A 19443-nucleotide genomic window follows, 5' to 3' on the forward strand; every position below is an offset into this window, starting at 1 on the left:
CACTTTCATCTAAATATATATATATATTCCTCACACAGAATCATTCCATCTTGGAAAGAGGGAACCTTGATAGCTCTCAGCATGGAAGAACATGTGATTAACACGTGTGGGCTCAGTGTTCCTCATCTGAGAATACTGTCTACAGTTGTATGGAATACAAATGTCACATTTCCTCAACAGCTGAAACAGAACATTTATATTTATGAGTATATAAACTCATTTTCTCAAGTCTTCAATATTTGTTGAAAATTAATCATCCCCTTGCGAAACACATTCACTAGAATATTCATAGGAAGCAAACATAATGAATAATCATATTCAACTTTTATAATCACAAGTTCCTTTTATAATCACAAGAAGAAATTTACAAGAAGTAAGTATCATTATCTCCATTTATAGACAGGGAAACTGAGGCATATTATTAAATTGCCCAACATCAACTAGCAGAAATATAATACACCTTGGACTTCTTGCAAACCACTGGAATTCTATTCCTCTAATATATAAAGGTAGTCTAAGTTTAAAAAAAAAAAAAGTAATAAATTTAAATCAATATTAGTATGCTTTGTGATATTCAGCAAGATTTCCCCTGAAGCAATTGATATTTCTCCACAGTGTTGATAACGTTTGTGTTTTTTAAGGCCTACCCATTTTTACCTGAGTTTCCTGAACTACTGTACTGAAAATCTGTGAAAACCTAAAAAAGTTTCCTTTCTTTATTTATTTCTAGAAATGCTGAGAAGTCAGAAATACTATGTGGAGCCTCTCTCCAATAATTTTTACCTCTATTCTGCTCTAAAAGCTTTTCTTATTTATAAGAATATAATAAGGACATAACGTTTCATTAACCAAAGTTTGCTTAATCTTTAAGCTTTTTTTTTTTATTTTATCTTTGTAATGATTTTATTAAAGGAAAAAGAACTCAGTTTAAAATCTGCTGTAACTTACAAATTTAAAAAATACCCTTCTTCCATTAGCTATTATCATTTTAATTAAGGCTAAAGTATTCAGCCCTTAACTCTAAACAGGAAAAAGAAATTTATCATTATTTTTAACTGAGAAAAAAAAAATAAATCAGATGTGCTTCTTAAGAAAAATTAGAACACTGGAAGAGTAAAACATTGCACTCGCACCTCCTCTCCATTTATGTATCTCCTTAGTTTGATGAAGAAGTCAGTTCACAGCCCTACTTAAGTAGCATAACTATATACACATTATCATTTTTTACTGCTGAGTTTAATAGTTTCCTTTAAAATGATACAACAATGTAAATATAGTTAACACAAAAAATTATATTCACAAAGTATTTATTCAATTTGCTTCCCCACATATAAGAGTGAAGAAAAAAAACAGAATGCTTTGCTCAATGATTTTAATGTGAAACTGCCAGCAAACTCGTCAACATGCTCAGTGTAATACATTAAGCCAGCATGTGTGGGTGTCAAGTAATTGTAGACAATTTAGTGCCTGTATTCCCTCAGGGTTTTAAAGCCCTACTATATTTTGCTTGGATACCTCTTTTCCAGGTCATTAAGATACAGTTGTCAAAAGAACAGATGAAACAAGCTTTTAGTGTTTTATTGCTGAATAAGAGGAGTTATTCTACCTCGGTATCCAGGGTTTACAGCTGTATACCTGTATTGTATCTCTTTTTTTTTTTTTGTAGCAGTCTGCTAAAATGAAATTCATTTTAGAAAAAATAATAGAGATCTTTCTGTATTTTGTTCACGAGTCTTACATTACTGTATTATCTGACATGATCCCATTCATCAATGCATACACTGGTTACTGTGCACCAGTAGGTGCAGGAACTGCTCATGGCTTTGTTGACTGACACAGTCTCTAGGAAGCTAGTCTATCTACACACAGAAAGCAAATCATATTGTGCTATTATTCCCAGTTACATTGTTCTGAGGCCAAATCCACTCAGCCCATGCAGAGCATAGAGAACCATGTTTGGCATTGTGATGCCCTGGAGGGAAGGACATTCAAAGGGACCTTGCCTGGTTGGAGAAATGGACAGACAGGAAATTCATGGAGATCTAAGGCAAATACAGAGCCCTGGCCATGGGTTGGATTAACCCAGTGCAACTGGGGAGGTGGTGGTTGACAAGCTAGAAAGCAGCTTTACGAGGTCCTTGCGTAGCTCAGATTGGACAAGAGGCAGCAGTGTGCCCTTGCGTCAGAGAAGAACAAAAGTGTCCTGGGCTCTGTTAGTAGGAGTGAAGCCAACAAGCCCAGAGAAACAATCTTTCCCCTCTGTTTGGGGCATCTAAAGCATTGTGTGGTTTTCTGTGGGCCCTGAGTACCAGAAAAACATTGACAAACTGGAGTGACTCCAACAGAGATTTACCAAGGTGGCCAGCACGCAACAACTCTCAGCCTCTCCTTGTGTGTCTTTTTCTTTTTGGCCTGGAGAAGACAAAGATGAAGGGAAGGGAGCAGAAAAGGGTATTACTGCCTTCTAGAACTGCCTACCAAGGGATGTAGAGAAGACAGAGCCAGACTGAAGTGAGTATTGCAAGAACAATAGTCAAGGGACACATTATAGCAATTCAAATGGTATGAGATTATTCTCCCCCCACATTGAGGGGGTATTCAAACACTGGAAGTGAGTCCCAGAGAATTTGCAGAATCTCCACCCTTAGAGGTATTTCAGGCCTAAGTATGCAAGGACATGAGTAACCTGATGCAACTTACAAACAACTATAATTTGTTGATTTTTTCATCAACATGATTGTAATCTCAACATCAACATATATCAAATAATGTCAACATAATTATAATTTGTTGACTGCAGTTGAGTTTTTCTCCAGTATTAGTCTTGCTACTAATATTTTGGAGGAAAACATCTTCCTACTTTGCATAAAATTTAAAAGTTGTAAAGTTATATTCTAACTCTGCCATCCACTTAAGCTTATTCCCTGAACACCTTAACCTTAAGGGCACACATTCTTTCACAAGGTCTTTCTGAAAATATCCATTTCCATGTTAGAGCTACAACGACCTTGTCTGGTTACAGAAATATGAGGGAGGAGACTGGGAAGGCAGGGAAGATGTCATGAAAGAACTTTCAGAAAAAAATCAAATAATTTAAATTAATGAAAGCCAGACTTCCACAAAACTTCACATTCTGCAATATACTGCACATCAGACCAAGTTTCCTCAGATCTGGGGAACAAACTTACAGGCTTAAGCCAGTGCAGATGAAGTGGAAATACAGAAACACCTCCATAGAGGAAATAGTCTGGAAGGCTGAGTGAGAAGTGAGAAGTTAGTCTACTGTGAATTTACTACATGATTGTGAGGTAAATAAAAGGTTAGGAGAATCTTAGGCAGTTTAGAAAGGAAAAGTAAGGTGCTGAGAACAACATATCTCTATACATTTGGGAGCAATGCATCCATTTTTGACAACTCAGTACAGAAAGACAGGTGCATTTGACAGATGTACATTTTCTTCAAGACTGAATGAAGAAAATTCCAGACAATTGCAATAAAAATGTATTTCATCCTATGAAAATGAACTGACAAGTTTGTCGAAACCTTAGCAACACAGATATCTGAAAGATTGCACTAAAACATGCAAACATCTGAAAGAGAGAAAAGGATGAAAAACTATTTGTGCTTTTTATCTGACATTCCACTGAAGTAAGATTTGATCAATCTATATTTCTTGTCCCTTTACTTCATTCACTGTGGAGTGATTCTCTGTTGTTACTACCATACACTCCAGGGTGAGGGAGCATGGGCTGACATGGACATTACCTTATTCAGATTTGCTTATTCCTGGGTTTATTCCTGGAGCGTATGGAACTAGCTTAACTAAGGCTCTACATTCAGCTATATGATGGATAATTTCCTGGTTGACTTGGCCCATAGGCTGTCAGAAACTCTGTGTAGAGCATCATGCCTACATTAAGCCTAGAAATGTTGTTAATTTTCAGACATCTATTTCAGTGTATCACTTGGCATCATTTGAGGAGCTAGCTGCTATAATATACAAAAAGCAGTAAGAATGACCATAGACTATCAATTCTAATATGCTTTGTTGAGCATGCAATGCAAGAAGGATTGGGATTTAATTAAGAACATTTGGTTTGAATAATATGAAGAACCAACCTGATTGTGGGATTAATTAGGCCACAGAACAAATACTTTCCCAAAGGAAGAGAAGGATTTCTATCACTTGAATCATTATAATGTTATAACAAGACAATGAAACTAAGGAGAACCCACAGCAGAATAACCAGCTTGTGACTTGGTAAAGTGGTATAGGAGACATTTAGTAGATATCTTCTAAATTAAAGTTGTCAAAAAATGAAATTTTCATATTTAAAGAAACGGGCTGCCAGTTCCTATAGCTGTAGGTTGGGCAAGAGAATACATGACTTCTGTAATACAAAAAGGAACGGTGGCAGTAACAAGATAATGGAGAAGATGATGCATCATGCACAAGAGCATGGTATCTTGCTAAATCTCCAAATGCATTGGAGAGAATAAAAAAAAAAAGAAGCTCTTAACACCTTCCAACTTGCTACCAGGCAGAGGCAGGAATCTTCTCCCACTTCCCTCCAGTAAAAGCCTAATTACCTTATGTCTTTTTTTCAAGTGCAAATATGTTCCCTGTATTTAAAAATGGTGGCAAAATGTATATCTGCTTGTATACATGGTTCTGATAAAATGATATTGAGCCTGACGTTTTTCTGTGAATGTCTGAATAAAGCAAAAAGAGTAATAACCAATTTTTTTCTGCTACACTTCCCAAACACTGATCTGCTGGGTTTTTCACCTAAATAAAATCCACTGTTGTTTAACCCACAGCCTATTTCTTTGCATCATTTTGCATTCATTTCTCTTTGCCTTTTTAAGCCTTGAAATCTACCTCTGCAATGCAGCACCATCTTAACACAATGATCATATTCAGGTCTTCTGCAGTTTTATTCCATAAAACACCACAATCTATAAAGTAAAATTCAAACTCTTTATCCCATTTGCCATGACAAAACCTTCTTCTAAATTGTCAACTATTTTCTTACATTCAATGCAGCCTAGCTGTTTCAAGAATTGTAAGCCTATAAACTAACTGTATTACAAATATTGTCCAATTTTGAAGATGCAAGCCTTATTCAAAGAAACCCTTGTGAATCTTATTATTGCCTACTATTTATATTAGTCATGCTTTAAGATTTGAAGCAAGTCAGATCATACTGAAGCATGACAGATGCCACAGAAATATTATCTTCACCATTTTTCTTAAACAGATCTCAGTTCCATTCTCTTGCTTCTAATCAAGCCTCTATTATGACCCATGAAGAACCATCTTTCAAGCTTCTGATTATTTTGCCATCTAACTAATAATGTCCTACAAATACAAAAGGTACCATACATAATATCTGCTGCTCCATCTTTCAAAGAAATGGGTCATTAAATTTTCTGGAGATAGAGGAAATGGAAGGAAGTACTTGGAACAGCTTTCTTTAAACTTACTCTTGCTACAAGAGACATTTATTTTACTAGATAACAATTTCAGTTACTAACCCAAAATCTATATGCTTTATAAACCACGATTCAGATTAGGAGGATTTGTGAAAAACAGCATACTTGTCACACTGACACACTTAGAAAATGCAAGCCTCCAATATATGTGTACAGTATTGTGGAAGAAAGGAATTGCTAAACAAATTACTGCATTTCACTACCCAGCAGGGTAATAACCATAGCAACATCTCATAGAAGAGGAGGAAGGTTGAGAAATTGTAGCTTTGGGATTAGGTATTTGTAGACTCCATTTTGAAGAGAGAATCTTTATTTAATTAAATGTTTATTTAATTTGGGAAGAAAAAACAAATATTTTGTGTCTATGATGGAATAGAAAAATTATATAGAAAGTTATATAACCTTGCAGAAATTATACTGTTACTGACACACTTAGCATTTTACAAAATAAATAATAAATAAATAAAATAAAAATACATCTATATAGAGAGTGGCTGTATAGATATTAATCAAACATACAAGGATGAGGTGAATATACAAAGACTAGACAATACAGTTTTCAATATAAAACTCCTCCTGGGACTCATCATCATGTCACATATGCATTTACTAATACAATTATGAGAACAGTCTAGCTCATTTTGTATTTCTTGGCTTAGAATTCAGTTATGCCCTTCAAAATTTATTGAATACATTGCTCACAAATTTAAAAGATAAATTCAGAATCACATGGACAGACTGTAGAAGTCTATGAGTTGATGTTTGTCTCAGTTTTAGAAATACCTAGAAGTTTGCATATTAACCTGAAATTCTCCAGCTTTTTGACTGAGAAACCTTCCTGAATGTTTCACTGGTCTTTTGAGTTATGTCAGTCCTTTCAATTCCAGTTTAATTTGTGGAGGCAAAGCTGTGACAAAGCTGAGTGAACTCTATTTGGATCATGATTTCCAGAGCCACAGAAAGTTAGAAGGGATCTCCAGGGGTCTCTAGTCCAAATCCTGAGGCAAAGCAAGTTCAGTTAAAGCAGGTTGCCAGGGGCTATGCCTAGTCGAGTCTTGAAATCTCCAGAAATGAAGATCCTCTCTGGGCCTCATTCCAACAATTTACCACTCATACAGTGAAAAAGTTCTCTTACATCAAGTTGGAATTTCCCATGTTCCAACCTACTGACTTCTTGATCTATTGCCATACACCTTTGAGATGAGTCCATCTCAGTCGTGACTCTACAGGCCTCCTTGCCCGGTTGTGCAGCTGTAAACACTAAGATCTTCCCTGACCCCCTGACCACAAACACAGTGGTCCTCATCCTCCCCTCATATGTCATGTGCTGCAGCCATTTTAGCAGCCCTCCACTGAACTCACTAATTTGTCAGTATCTTTCTTGTAGCAGAGCACCAATACCACACAAAGTGCCTGCAGATTTCTATCTAAGTTTGAATCTCGGGTAGGTTTATATCAAGTTTAAGTTTTTTCAAATTTATGATCAACTCAAATGAATCACTAGCAAAACTGAACACTAAATCATAGGATTTTTTCAGAATTTAAAGGAAGGTTTTGCTGAGACTATGTTCCAGATATGCAACTTGGCCTCCATTTTTCCAGAAGAGAATCAAACCATATTTTCCGTTTTGCTTTCTTTATAAGTTTCCCTGTATGAAACCACAAATTCTTATAAAATTTTATTGTGCTTTCAGTTTTTTAAGTATATCAAGGTAGGTAAATTCTTACTTTTTAATATGCTGCCTCTTTATAATTTACCATCATAAAACAGGAAGACTCTCCTCAAATTCTCTGAGAGCAAGCTTATCCTTAGAGAGAACAGAGATGAAAGAGCTCTTTCAGAAAAGCAGACACCTAACAAAGGATCATCCAACTGGAAATCATTATAACAATCTAACTGAATCAAATTTCTAAGTTAAGTACAATATAACCATTCTAGCAAAGTAATAGTTGGTCAGACTCCTTACCACACGCAATGAGAACATCAGCATTGCAGTTTTTATCAGGAGTTCATTTTTAAAGCAAGTGTCCCAATTGCCTGTACATCCTCTACTCACACCGTAGGGCAGTTTTGGACTTCAAGGACTAGGTTCCAACCAGGTGAGACATGCTCTATGACAGCACTCAGTGTAGGTCACTGGCTCATGGGCATGAAGTCCATGACACCAGACTATAACTAGTCTGAAATAAAATCTCAGAAAGAAATAGAGAGTGAATTTCAGGTCCTCAGTACCAATTGCTCTGTCCTGGAGATTTGCTCTGCATAGTTCTCACTACCTGATCTCCTTTCTTTGCCATGCCTCACTAGAATAACGTGTCAGAACTATCATGTTGGTTAACAATTTCTAAGGCTTTAGAGGTGCAGTTTATGTTGCTTCTTAAGAACAATCCATATGTGTTACTTCAGTATCCTTAAATGTTACAAGTTAGTTTCTGTTCATTTTTAAGAAATGATTTTTGATTATGGTTACTTTAGATCTAGATTACTTTTAATATGATTAGCTGGGGACAATTCCTTCACATTATTGGGAGTTTCTAAGCTCCCAACTACTTACGGCACTAATTTTTTTTGGCATACAGTATGTGTAAGGTTGCTTATTCTTCAAAACCAGAATAAGGTACTATCGATAGAAGGATTCAGTATAGTGTGGTGAATACACTGCAAGTTTATCTTAATGCATATCAGCTTCCCTTTGGAGGAACCTAACCTTGCCACAAACAAGTATAAAGTTCTTACTGTGAATGTTGTATGCAAGTTTCAAAGCACTAAAATCTGTACTGAAACTACATTATATAAAGCACAAGTGATGTTGCATCAGCAGACAAAAGTGTCAGAACATTTACCAAAAGGTGTTATTAACTTATTATTTGACACAGACAGTTTCTTAATGTTTTATGCCTATAAAGCTACTCTAGATGATGCATTTCCATTAGATCTGATCTTCCCAGTTATGCTCAGCAATCATTTTCAGATGCTGACAATCTTGCTCCCTATGAAAGGTATAGCAGGCATCTAAAATATGCATAAAATCCATTTTTGTGGCATACAACATTTTAGTGCAAAACAGAAAATTCATTGATCTTAAGAGTATACAATATATTGTGCACAGAAAAACGTTACATGCTAGATAACACTGTGGAATTAAAATAAGAGATTTCTTTCACTTTTTCAATGCAGAGAAGATAAGGAGAAAAAAATTGCATGTCATTTCCCTCATCCCTATGTAAAGCAATAAAATCTATGCAGTACCTGCCATATCTTGCAAACTCACCAAGTCTGCTTATTGTATTTACCATATGGAAATGATTCAGAAAATAATGTATGACTTGGTCCTTTCTGGAATTCTCCATGCACTGAAATAATGACACATTCATTTGCAGATGCAGGTAAGAAAAAAAGAAGGAACAAATAGACAATCTCCAGCAGGTACCTTTTGGATTTGCATTTCATGAGATAAATACATTTAACGAGTAATACACATAAAGCACTGAAGAAAAAAAACAAACACATAGTCCTATGAGATAAATCTTGAGGTCATATGGACAGCATCTACAATGTTCTCTAAAATTGAAAAAATTTAAGTAATGGTCAAAATTGGAATGTTCTCAGTAGCCTTTCAGTATTGATTTTCCCAACTCATTTACCCATCTAATTCAATATTGTCTTAGAAAAACTTCATTGTGAAAGGGAATAGAAAGGTTGAGGCAAGAAAACTTGAATTATACACAAGTGTAAATGGAAAATCCATTTGTATAACCTTTTTAACAAGGTCCTGAAGTGAAAGGCTTCTTAAAATGAGAATATCAGTCCTGCATTTAGCATCCAGACTTTTCAGAAAGGTTTCTCTGTAACATATGATGTTATATTCTAGTATAATCTGATGTTTGATCATAAGTACCAGTAATGAATACAAAAATACCTTAAAAAAAAAACATACTGCCTGTGAAAATCAGTAATATAATTCTTGGGAACACTCACACACTTTTTTTCCTCATAGACCAGTATATTATTTCAGTATTTTCCCTTCATTCTTCTTTTGCAAAGTTTCCTTTATAATATAAAGCCAACACTTGAGAAGACTCATGTTCCACAGCCCAAGAGGAAAACCAGGCCCAGATAAAACACCAAACGCTACTAAGAATAAAAAAAGACTCTCCCAAAAGAATCACAATATAAAACTTCTATATATTTTTAGATTGATGATACAAACAGATCACAGTGTTTCACCTCTGTCACATCACATATGTTGTGCAAATTCACCTGCAGGGTTCATCTCTCTCTCAAACCCTTTCACATTTCTTCTAGAGACACTTAGCTCATATATTTCTCTGAAATCCAGATTGGCCTTCTGTTTCCTGTGATAGAGAAAATTGCTTCCTCTGTATCCTCATACCACAGTGATAGTAACTGTTCTGTTGTTTACCTATAAGTTACACCATGAGATAAGAGTTAACAGTCATATGGAAAGGAAAGAGGGAATGTGACTAAATAAAACTAAAGACCTCACAAAAGCAAGATTTAATCTGCTTTGAATAAACCTAAAGAATTGCCAGATCTCCAACAGACAGGTCACCAGCAAGCAGTTTACAGTTAATGAGAGAAAAATGTAAAGAGAAAGGAGAAAGAGGAATTCCTTTAATGTAAAGATAAAAGAGAATGAGGAGTTGCTTTACTGAAGAGAATAGTAAACCTGCAAACACAAATCTGAGTTCACAGGTGAGAAGCGTACAATAGTCAAGAAGTCACTTCCCTAAATCACATTTATTTATTTTTATTTTTACTTGTAAAGGCCGGAAATTAGAAAATGTTTTTAATTACCAAGGACAATTACAAAAATTATGTAGGCGCACATACCAAGTTGAAGAGCCAACAGCACACAGCAACAGCTAACAAGGGATTTCAGGTAGTTACCTGAAAACATTCTGAAAGTATATTAGTAATGAGGGAGATCAAAAAGTAAAAAAAAAAAAAAAAAGTAAAAATAAAAGTGACTGGTCTGCTACTGTATGGAGAAGAAAAACTAGAAAGAGGAAAGAGGTGAAGGCCAAAAGTTTAATCTCATCTGTGCTTCCACCTGCACTAGTGAGATCAACTGCAAACAGGTAGCTAGTACGAGTAATACCAATGACTCAGGGAAAAAAAAGCTCTCCAAAATATAGAAATTACAATTTAGGAACATTTAGATAAGTTAAATATTTTCAAAACAGCTAGGGTTCAGTTTTTTAGAGACTGACAAAGGCAATGTCAAAATGAATAATCATTTCTAACTCATGAGAATGGTAAAGTACTGGACAAACAAAAAAGGAAAAATGTTGTGCCTCCATTTTTGTTGTTGTTGTTGTTTGTTTGTTTTTTAAAGGGGGCGGTGAAGAAGGGTCAGACAGTTATAGAGGAAGCAGCTTAATTTCCAGGAAAAATACAGGGACAAGTAATCAAACTAGATGTAAGCTTCTAAAGGATAAGAAACAGTCCACACAGATTTAGCAAGAAGTAGTCACGAGAAATACACTGAATTTCTATGGCAATGCAACAAATCTATTAAAAAAACAGAAAGGAGAAAACGTTTGACATATGTTTGTTGACACAGTCTTACAGGCAAGCTTAAAACAAACAAACAAAAACATGAACTAGATTAATCTAATGCTGATGCAGAACTGAAAGTAAAAATTTGCCACAGTTGTTAGGCATTCACCGTCAGAGAAGGGACATCAAGTCAGAGTCCTTCCAATACTGTTCTATGTTTTCAGTAACATGATAATAGAGAGTCTGTATCTTTTTAAAAGAAAATACATGAGTGCAGAGAGTTGTACATGAACACAAAAATAGTTGGAACAAAACAAATTCCACCAAAACTTCCCCCCAAAAAACTAAAAATAATTGGAGAAACAATCTGGAAAATTGAATGCAGTTCAAAAGGAACAAAGGAATTTAGAGACACAGAGAATAGTGAATAGTCAGCTAACAAGAAACCCTCAAGACTTGATCAGAAGGTTATAGTTGATCATAAGTTGTTTATGAGTCAGTAAATGTCATGTACTTACAAAGAAAGGAAGCAACATACCAGAAGGCATAAAAAAAATATTCTGCTATGTTCCAGAAATAATAATTCATCTAGATATCATCTGAAATATTGCATATATTTTGGTCATTGCTGTTCAAGAAAAATTTGAAAAACTTGAAAAAGAAAGAAAAAAGACCAAAAAAAAAAAGAAAGATCAAAGGTCTTAAATTTGTCTACAAGAAAAGATTAAACAAGAAAAAGAGCAGACTGAATGGAGATTTTATAACAGTCTTCATATACGAAAAGGAAGGAAAGAATCTGTTCACTGTTTTTATTTATGATACCATAAGAATTAATGAGCATAGCTCACAACTAAGGAGATTTAAGTTAGATATTAGGAAAATCTTTCTAATTGTAAGAATGCTTAAGCTCAGGATAGATTTCCCTGGAGATCTTTAAGAACAGTTATGTATTCATCTGTCAAAGTTGAAAAAGTACAGTTGATCCTGTCTTGAAGCAGGATGATAGACAAGGTGACTAAGATCTCTACCTGCTCTTCTTCCTCCAATGCAGAAACCTCATTTACTAGAGAAGGATCTCAAATGCACAGACTCCTACTGTGAGAGGTGAGTTTAATTTGATGCAGAAATGTCGTGTGAAGTGAATCCAGTGAAGGATTTAGGAAATCCTAACCCTCCAACTTTCATCGCAGGAAAGATGAGCTGTCTAGAAAATTTTAAACAAGTGGAAAGATATTATTTTCTAGTGATCAGTTAAGGGTATTAAAGGTATGGTCTTCCTACATACTCCATCCCTTTAGTTACTTTTTCTAAACAATTTTCATGCTCGCAGTTGTATACTGTTTGTAGTAGTTTCCATCTTCATATTTGAAGAAGCCTATTGTTGTCAGAAAGTTGAATTTCAGAAAGAAAATTTATTTCTTGTAATAACTTTATATGACCTTTCCTCTCTATATCATCTATCTAGGTACCAAACACATCATACTCATACTACAGTCCCAAGCGGCAATTTTTGATGCTGCAGCTTTTTCTTTTCATGGGATAAAACCTATGCTAAGTGTTTAGCATCACCTCAGCTGTGCTGATTAAAACAATTTTTATCAGCTTCATATAAAAATTATATTTAGTTAGAAAATTGGGAAAAGGGAAGTTTTAAAAAAAAATCATAAGATTAATTCAAAAACTACCAAAGAAGGTTTACAGCCTTCCTTACACATATTCACATTATAAACTCACTGGACCAATTCTAGAAATTCCTCCTCCTGGCTGAGCAGGGTGTCCTCTTTCTATAACAATCTTTGTTCTTCATTAGCCCAGGAGATTTCAACTGTCTTGGTGGTTCTTAGGCTGAAATTTGGTAAAAATATGCCTATAGTACTAGCTATTGATTGACAAACAAATTAAAAGCTGGGTAAGTATATAGGCATAATATCCAATGACATACATCATCTAAACTGTTTCTAAACTGTTTCCTTTAGAAGAAATTATAACGATTGGGGGCATACAAAGCTGCACCTAGACTTCCAACTGAAGATGAGAAATAAGCCTATATAAAAATCTAACCTAAGTCTTCATAAGACAGGGATGAAACTTAAACTGAATATTCTTTTGATGCTAGAAAAAGCTCTGACACCACAGAAAATCTATTTTGACAACTGTAGGAGTTAAACTCTAATTTCAGATGCATGGCTGTCAAAGAAAAAAAAAAACTGTTTCTATGCCTACAAAGATTAGAATCAGGCAGATGATCTAAAAACCCAGCTAAATATTCTTTTTATAGAGTCACCTCCTGGTCCCCTTATACACATAAGGAGTCTTGCAGCATTCAAGAACAATAAGGAGGATTTGGCTCTTCTTGCTTTTCTGTTGAAAAACATGCTGTAAGATAAAATCAATACAGACAACCCTACATTAAGCTCAAGGTCACTCATGGCAGGTAACTACTTATGCTACCACATCTCCTGTTTATATGCATCTCTGCCATTAAGACTGCTTTTGCAACTACTGGCAATATTTCAGTATAGTTTTCCATGTCTGTCTTGAGGTATGGCAATATGCAATGGAGCAGCCCACTATGACAGAACTTGCCCTTTGCGCAGAAGAGTTCTGTATCTTCAAATACCAACATAAGCAATTTCTTCTTCCCTATGCTGTTATAACGCTTTGATGAGCAAGTTTTCCTTCATCAGACTCGCTAGATGTCAAAAAACTCTTTCCTTGATATGCAGAAATATGAGGCACAAGTTTTGAACAGAGGAAGGAACAATTTCTCATGGTTATATGGGCTGTACTCACAGTAGCTACACAACACTGCTAATTGAATATGTACTTATTTGTATTTTTATGTATTTTTATATACACATACATATATTTAATGCATATATATTTTTTGTATGTACCTGAAAAATGAGGTACAAAAGTTATTGTGTGGTTTTTAAAATGTTAGCTTAAGTATCATCTGAAATCTGAAAAACACTGCTCTAGACCATCAGTCTAATTAAAGAGGTTAAGGAATTCAGCAAAGAGACGGTTTAAATAAAAATAAATTTACTCTGAATACTAATGGTGAAATAAAAAGATTTCACATATATAAAACCTAAGCTGCGTAAAACACATCAAAGTACATCAGACACCAAAAATATGATTCATAATGCGTATAGGTGATCAAGAAAAAGGTTTTATACTAAAGATGTCAGCTTCCACTGTCAGCATTAAAATATGGAATCAGCAGAAACTCTGCTTAACACAATTATCTAATTATGCTTATACATAAAGGCAGTGTGATATTGTCAGTTTCTCTTCTCTACATTTTCAGTTTTTTCATAAAACACTTCAAAAGTAGACCTATTCTAAACAAACAAACAAACCTACAACCAAATCCCACAGGTTTTTCCCATGACATTTGTATAAATGTATTTTCTTCCAAGAATCCATTTTTTTCCCCTCTAGCAACTTTCCAAAAAAATGTGTTACACAGACTTGTGCAGTGGTGATAAACAGTCGGTTTGAGCTGTTTAACAGGACTTTGTCTGTTGATATTCATTAGGCCACTTTAAAAGGGATTTTATTTTATGATACCTTTCCCCCCATACTCTTTATATGAAAACCAAGAGGAAGTGGAAAACAAACAAAAAAAGTCGGATATGATACCATTTGAAAAATGTTTCAAAAAAAGGTGTGTGTCCTGAAACGCGTCTAGAATGCAAGGAAGTCTTACCTTAAATGATCCTGACCTTTCCAAATAGAATCATTCACCTGTAGAAGCTGAAACTCATAGGGTGCATTATATATTCCTTTATAGTTATTTTACTATTCTTTGCCTTCTCAGGTATTTACCAATATTGGGTCATTTTCTGAGATAATGCTGTAGCTATAATTATTTTAATCTCTCTTCTCAATTCTGTCTCTAGAACATCCTGTTGCCTGTGACACTACACAGTGTTCTTCATAAAAATAATTAATTTGGTCAAGGAACTAAGTTGGCTAAGACATAATGCTGACATAATACAGTTGGATTAAACTATTCTTCATACTACAGCTTTCCTCCAGCAGCATCCTGCTACAACAGGAAAACATCACACATTAGTCAAAAATGTCAGGGGGATTTGAGCGTGCTAATGTTTAGGTCTTGATACAAAACCAGGAGAATCATTCTTGCCTGCATCTTAGCAGTTGTTGGTATGTGCACACCATCTGCACTAGGAAAGCACATCAAGGGTGGAAACAGCTTTAAACTGTGTTTCACAATCTTTCCAGCTTTTGTATGAATTCACCATTGTTTTATTTATACTTGCCTTTTTAGTGCACATAGAGACAATACACCAAATGCTGGAATGAGAGAGGGACTTGCCAGAGCTAACCAAGGGACAAATCACAGAGCGATTGCCGCACTTGGGCACAGGGATGGCCAGCACACACGGGCAATCTATTACTCTGTGGAAAGTAGAGCAGAGGACGATACTAGTACTTATTTTATTTTTCAGTTTCACATTATGCCATTTTCCCCAGTCATGAGTGAAAACACATTCAGAAAGATATTTAATCATCTCAGAGTTCTAAGCAACAAAGTAATTTCTGGTCTCCCTTCCCAATTCCATAGCGCTACATACACAGTGTAAGAGGGGAAAGCACATGCATATGTACACAGAGCATAATCCTAAAGAGCTGAATGCTGTAAAGAAGTAACATAGCTTCTGGCAATCTTCTCTGCAAGTTTTAACAGCTATGTTCAGGTTTCAGCATGCCAGACCCATATCAGGTTTGAGAGTTTATGGGTGAATATTAGAGAACAAGCCAACAGAGGCAACTTAATGATAGTGTGTACTACTGTCCACCCGATCAGGGACAGGATATTGATGAAGAGGTTTGTTTTTTTTTTTTTTGTTTTTTTTTTTTTTACTTCAACTCCAGGAATCATCATGTTCACAGGCCATGATCCTGCTGGGTGACTTCAACCAAACTGACATCTGCTGGACAAGTGGCACAGCAAACTGCAAGCAGTCCAGGAAACTACTGAAGTGCAGTGAGAACAACTTCCAAAGTATGGGGGTCAAAGAGCCCAACCAGAGAAGAGGTATTTCTGGATCTGTTCCCCACCAATGCAGAGGAACTTTATCAGGAAGGTCAAGATTGAAGGTAGTCTGGGCCCTGGGTAGTGATCATGCCCTGATATGATTCTCAGTCCTGAGGGATACTCAAACCCAAACCATGCTCCGAATCACATGGCCACAGCCTTTTAAAATCGGAGTAGGTTTGTGCTTCTGTCTGGTTGCAGCTGCTCAGGAGCAGGATGTTTCTGTTACCTCTTCAAAAAAGTCACTGTATGAGTATTTGACTCTAAAACTAGCGATGATGCCAGTTGTTCTATATTCTTGACTCTCTGGAATTTATTTATGAACACGACATGACTAAAAGCTGATGTTCAACTCTGCAAAGCATTCCTGAACCCATTTGCTTCACTTCAGATAGCTCAAAAAGTACACATAACCTATATGCTGCTTTCTCCTCAATTTCTGCAAGCCATTCAGGTTTCTCTCATTAATTTGATCAATGTTTTGGAAGAATTCTAGAGAACCTCTCAGAAACTTTATCCCTTTAAGTGACATGACTATCCCAAATTATAGCTCACATTTCTTTGACTTTGGCTGCTCCTTTCCCCAGAAATGCCCCTCTCCCTCCAGAAAAATATGCCTTTAGTTGCCTAGACAGGCACTGGGTGCTTTGTGCCTGGATAGCAGATAGAGGATTCCACTTAGACTGATGTTTCTAAAGATGCAGCAGCATCAGCAAACCAAAAATTCACATATAAATATTTACCAAATCAGTACTACTAAGAAAAAAATCCATTTTTTTTTCTTTTTTTCCTCTATTTTTTTTCAGTTATAGTTTTTGATTCAATACTCACTCAGCACCCACAGGTTTTATTCTCTCAGGTGTGAGCATGCTCTCTACACCTGCAACACATCTGAGTGAGATATCAGGAGCAAGAGCAAGCACTGATGAAAGCCCAATCCCTCCTCCTTTTCATGCTGCTGCTACCTTGCCTCACCTCAGGTTTATAAAAAATATCGCCTCCATCTTCTATGCAGCACACAGACAGCCTCTGCACATTTTGGTCCCTTTTTATTCCTCCTCCTCTTCTCCACCCCTCTTTTTAAGGCTCCTGTGTTTCTGGAGCTTCCCTGGGGAAAGTCTTCAACTTGAAAGGGCTTCTTAATAACCTTGCTCAGACCTGCACACAGGAAATTAAGCCATTCTGCACATTCAGCATTTGCCACTTTGCTCTGCAATCCAAAGTTCTCACACACACGTACAGTTTGCAGCCATTTGGGGATTAACCCCTTCACCTTGCAGAAGTGCAGGTGAATTTTCATTTCAATGTGTGAACTCTGCCTAGAGATGTGGGTAAGAGTTCATATATTGAATACAAACTGCTCTAAATATATCAGAGCTGCTTTGCATCACTGCCAAAGTGATCTGTCAGACAAAAAAAAACTTGTACCAAGTGAAAACCTAATTAGGAGCCTTTTACTCTCAGATTTTTCTCCACTTCATTAAGTGTAATGAGTGCCCCCCTGCACTTAAAAGAAATATATATTTTTTCCCTTTCTAGTGGACTGTGGCCTAGGGAATTCATTCTTATTAACCCCTCTTAGTTGTTTTCCCTCTAGTCAAAGGCGCAGACGCTTAGGGACACAACCCTCCTATATTTACATACCGAGACTGAGAAACTGACTGTCTAATTTGGCTACATCCCAGCCTGCAAAAAGCACAGTCAAATTGATCGGCTGCTATGTGAGTTTAGAAAGCATGGTGCCTGACACTCAACACAGTACTCACAATAATTTCTCATCATTTTTTTCCCATAATCTTGTAGAATGCTTGGACCAAATATATTTTTCTAATTTAAGAAAATTAAAGACCAATGCTAATTGTGTTTGCTCTCCAACTTAAATTCATGTTTCCTTGCACAACTGCAATTGCCGACAGAGCACTGTGCTTCATCCCTGACAATTAACATACAAGAAACATCTACAAATGCAGACATCCCACATTTGAGACCAGGCATATCTTTTGGTTTCTAAAAGAGACATACCAGCTGCACAAAGCCTGTTCTTCCCCCAATTCTTCACACTCAAATACTCACCCAGCATTTTGCTCCCCTAAATCCATGCATTTAGTGCCAAGCAGAGTGATCTTTCCCAGCTTCCAAAATGCTTACATTGAAACAACATCCATGTTCCACTTCCCTCATATGAATTAGGGAATGACTGAGTGACTATTTCAAAGCACAAACATAAGAAGATAGGGTGCTGTGCAGGGAAGCTATTTATTGGTCACAAAATATTGAAAACAAATTACGAAAGCCTAGCTTAACCCTGGACATGTTCTAGTGAAGTATGTACTAGTTGCAACAGGCCACTGCACCCCCCTGCCAAAATTATTAACCACTGGAAGTGTCTTTGAATAAAAATTCATAAAATTCTCTTAACTCTCCCTCTACCTCCTACACCTTCCTTCAAAGCTGCAGTAGAAAGCACTGGGTAAGAAGGAAGCAGCACAATGCTATAATAAGCTCTAATAACACAGAGAGAGATTCATTCCCACTTTTTTCTTGCTTAAGCACAGTCTGCAGCAGAGAAGGCTGGAAGGACCCATGAAGGTGAACTGGTAATTCCACTTGTAGCATAGATATGGCAGGCTACATCTACCAGCATGAGTCAAACATGAACTAAGCACAAATGGGCCACAAAGAAAAACCTTCAGTGAACTAGTCAGTAAGCAACTCATATATAGTAAGCTCCATCCATACAACTAGCAATATGATTTATTTTTTCTCAGTCAATTGATATGAGTCAGAGTTTACATTTTTTTGAGAATGTCAAATCTCAATAGTGGCCATGAAATAACTGCTTTTACAACTGTTTCATAAGTAAAAGCCTACCATGCTAATGTCATTTTATTAGTTCTTCTGGAATCCAAAAGACAAGGGTGAAGAATTCCTACTTAAGAAGGTCCCTGACGGTCTTGAGGAGATTCATTACAAGAGGTTTACAACTGTCCTGAAAACATGTAATTCTGACACAAAGAAACTGCTTCATTCTCTTCTGTCAGCCAGTTGAGTACGTGTAAACTTCAGTGTCCACAAAGGTGAGCAGAACTCAAAATCTTTACCTAGCTGTTGAAAACAGTAGCTCTTGGATTTTGATTTAAGACCACCACAGAAAAAGAAGGTGTGCAAATTAAAACCTTAGCCTAAAATAATCACGTTCTTTATAAGGAAAGCAATGATGCTGGTGCAATGCCGTTACAGGAGTTTGACTTGATGATCCTTATGGGTCCCTTCCAACTCGGGATATTCTATGATTCTATGATACAGAATGTGGAGCACATGGGACATACCTCTGGGCAAAAAGTTTGCTGAG

The 19443-nt window shown here is 36.1% G+C and overlaps 1 long non-coding RNA gene across 2 annotated transcripts in view; it reads right to left on the reverse strand.

Moving 5' to 3' along the window:
* LOC125183042 (uncharacterized) overlaps positions 1–18329 on the reverse strand; it is a 525727-nt gene extending 507398 nt beyond the window's left edge. Inside the window, exon 1 of one of the 2 annotated variants that reach the window (XR_010825017.1) lies at positions 18165–18329. This is a non-coding gene — a long non-coding RNA (uncharacterized lncRNA). The remainder of the gene's footprint in view (positions 1–18164) is intronic. The other variant, XR_010825016.1, reaches the window with a different exon arrangement.
* Between the last annotated feature and the right edge of the window lie 1114 nt (positions 18330–19443).

This window comes from Anser cygnoides, chromosome 15 (genome assembly GCF_040182565.1).
Source record: "Anser cygnoides isolate HZ-2024a breed goose chromosome 15, Taihu_goose_T2T_genome, whole genome shotgun sequence".
NCBI classification, from domain to species: Eukaryota; Metazoa; Chordata; class Aves; order Anseriformes; family Anatidae; genus Anser; species Anser cygnoides.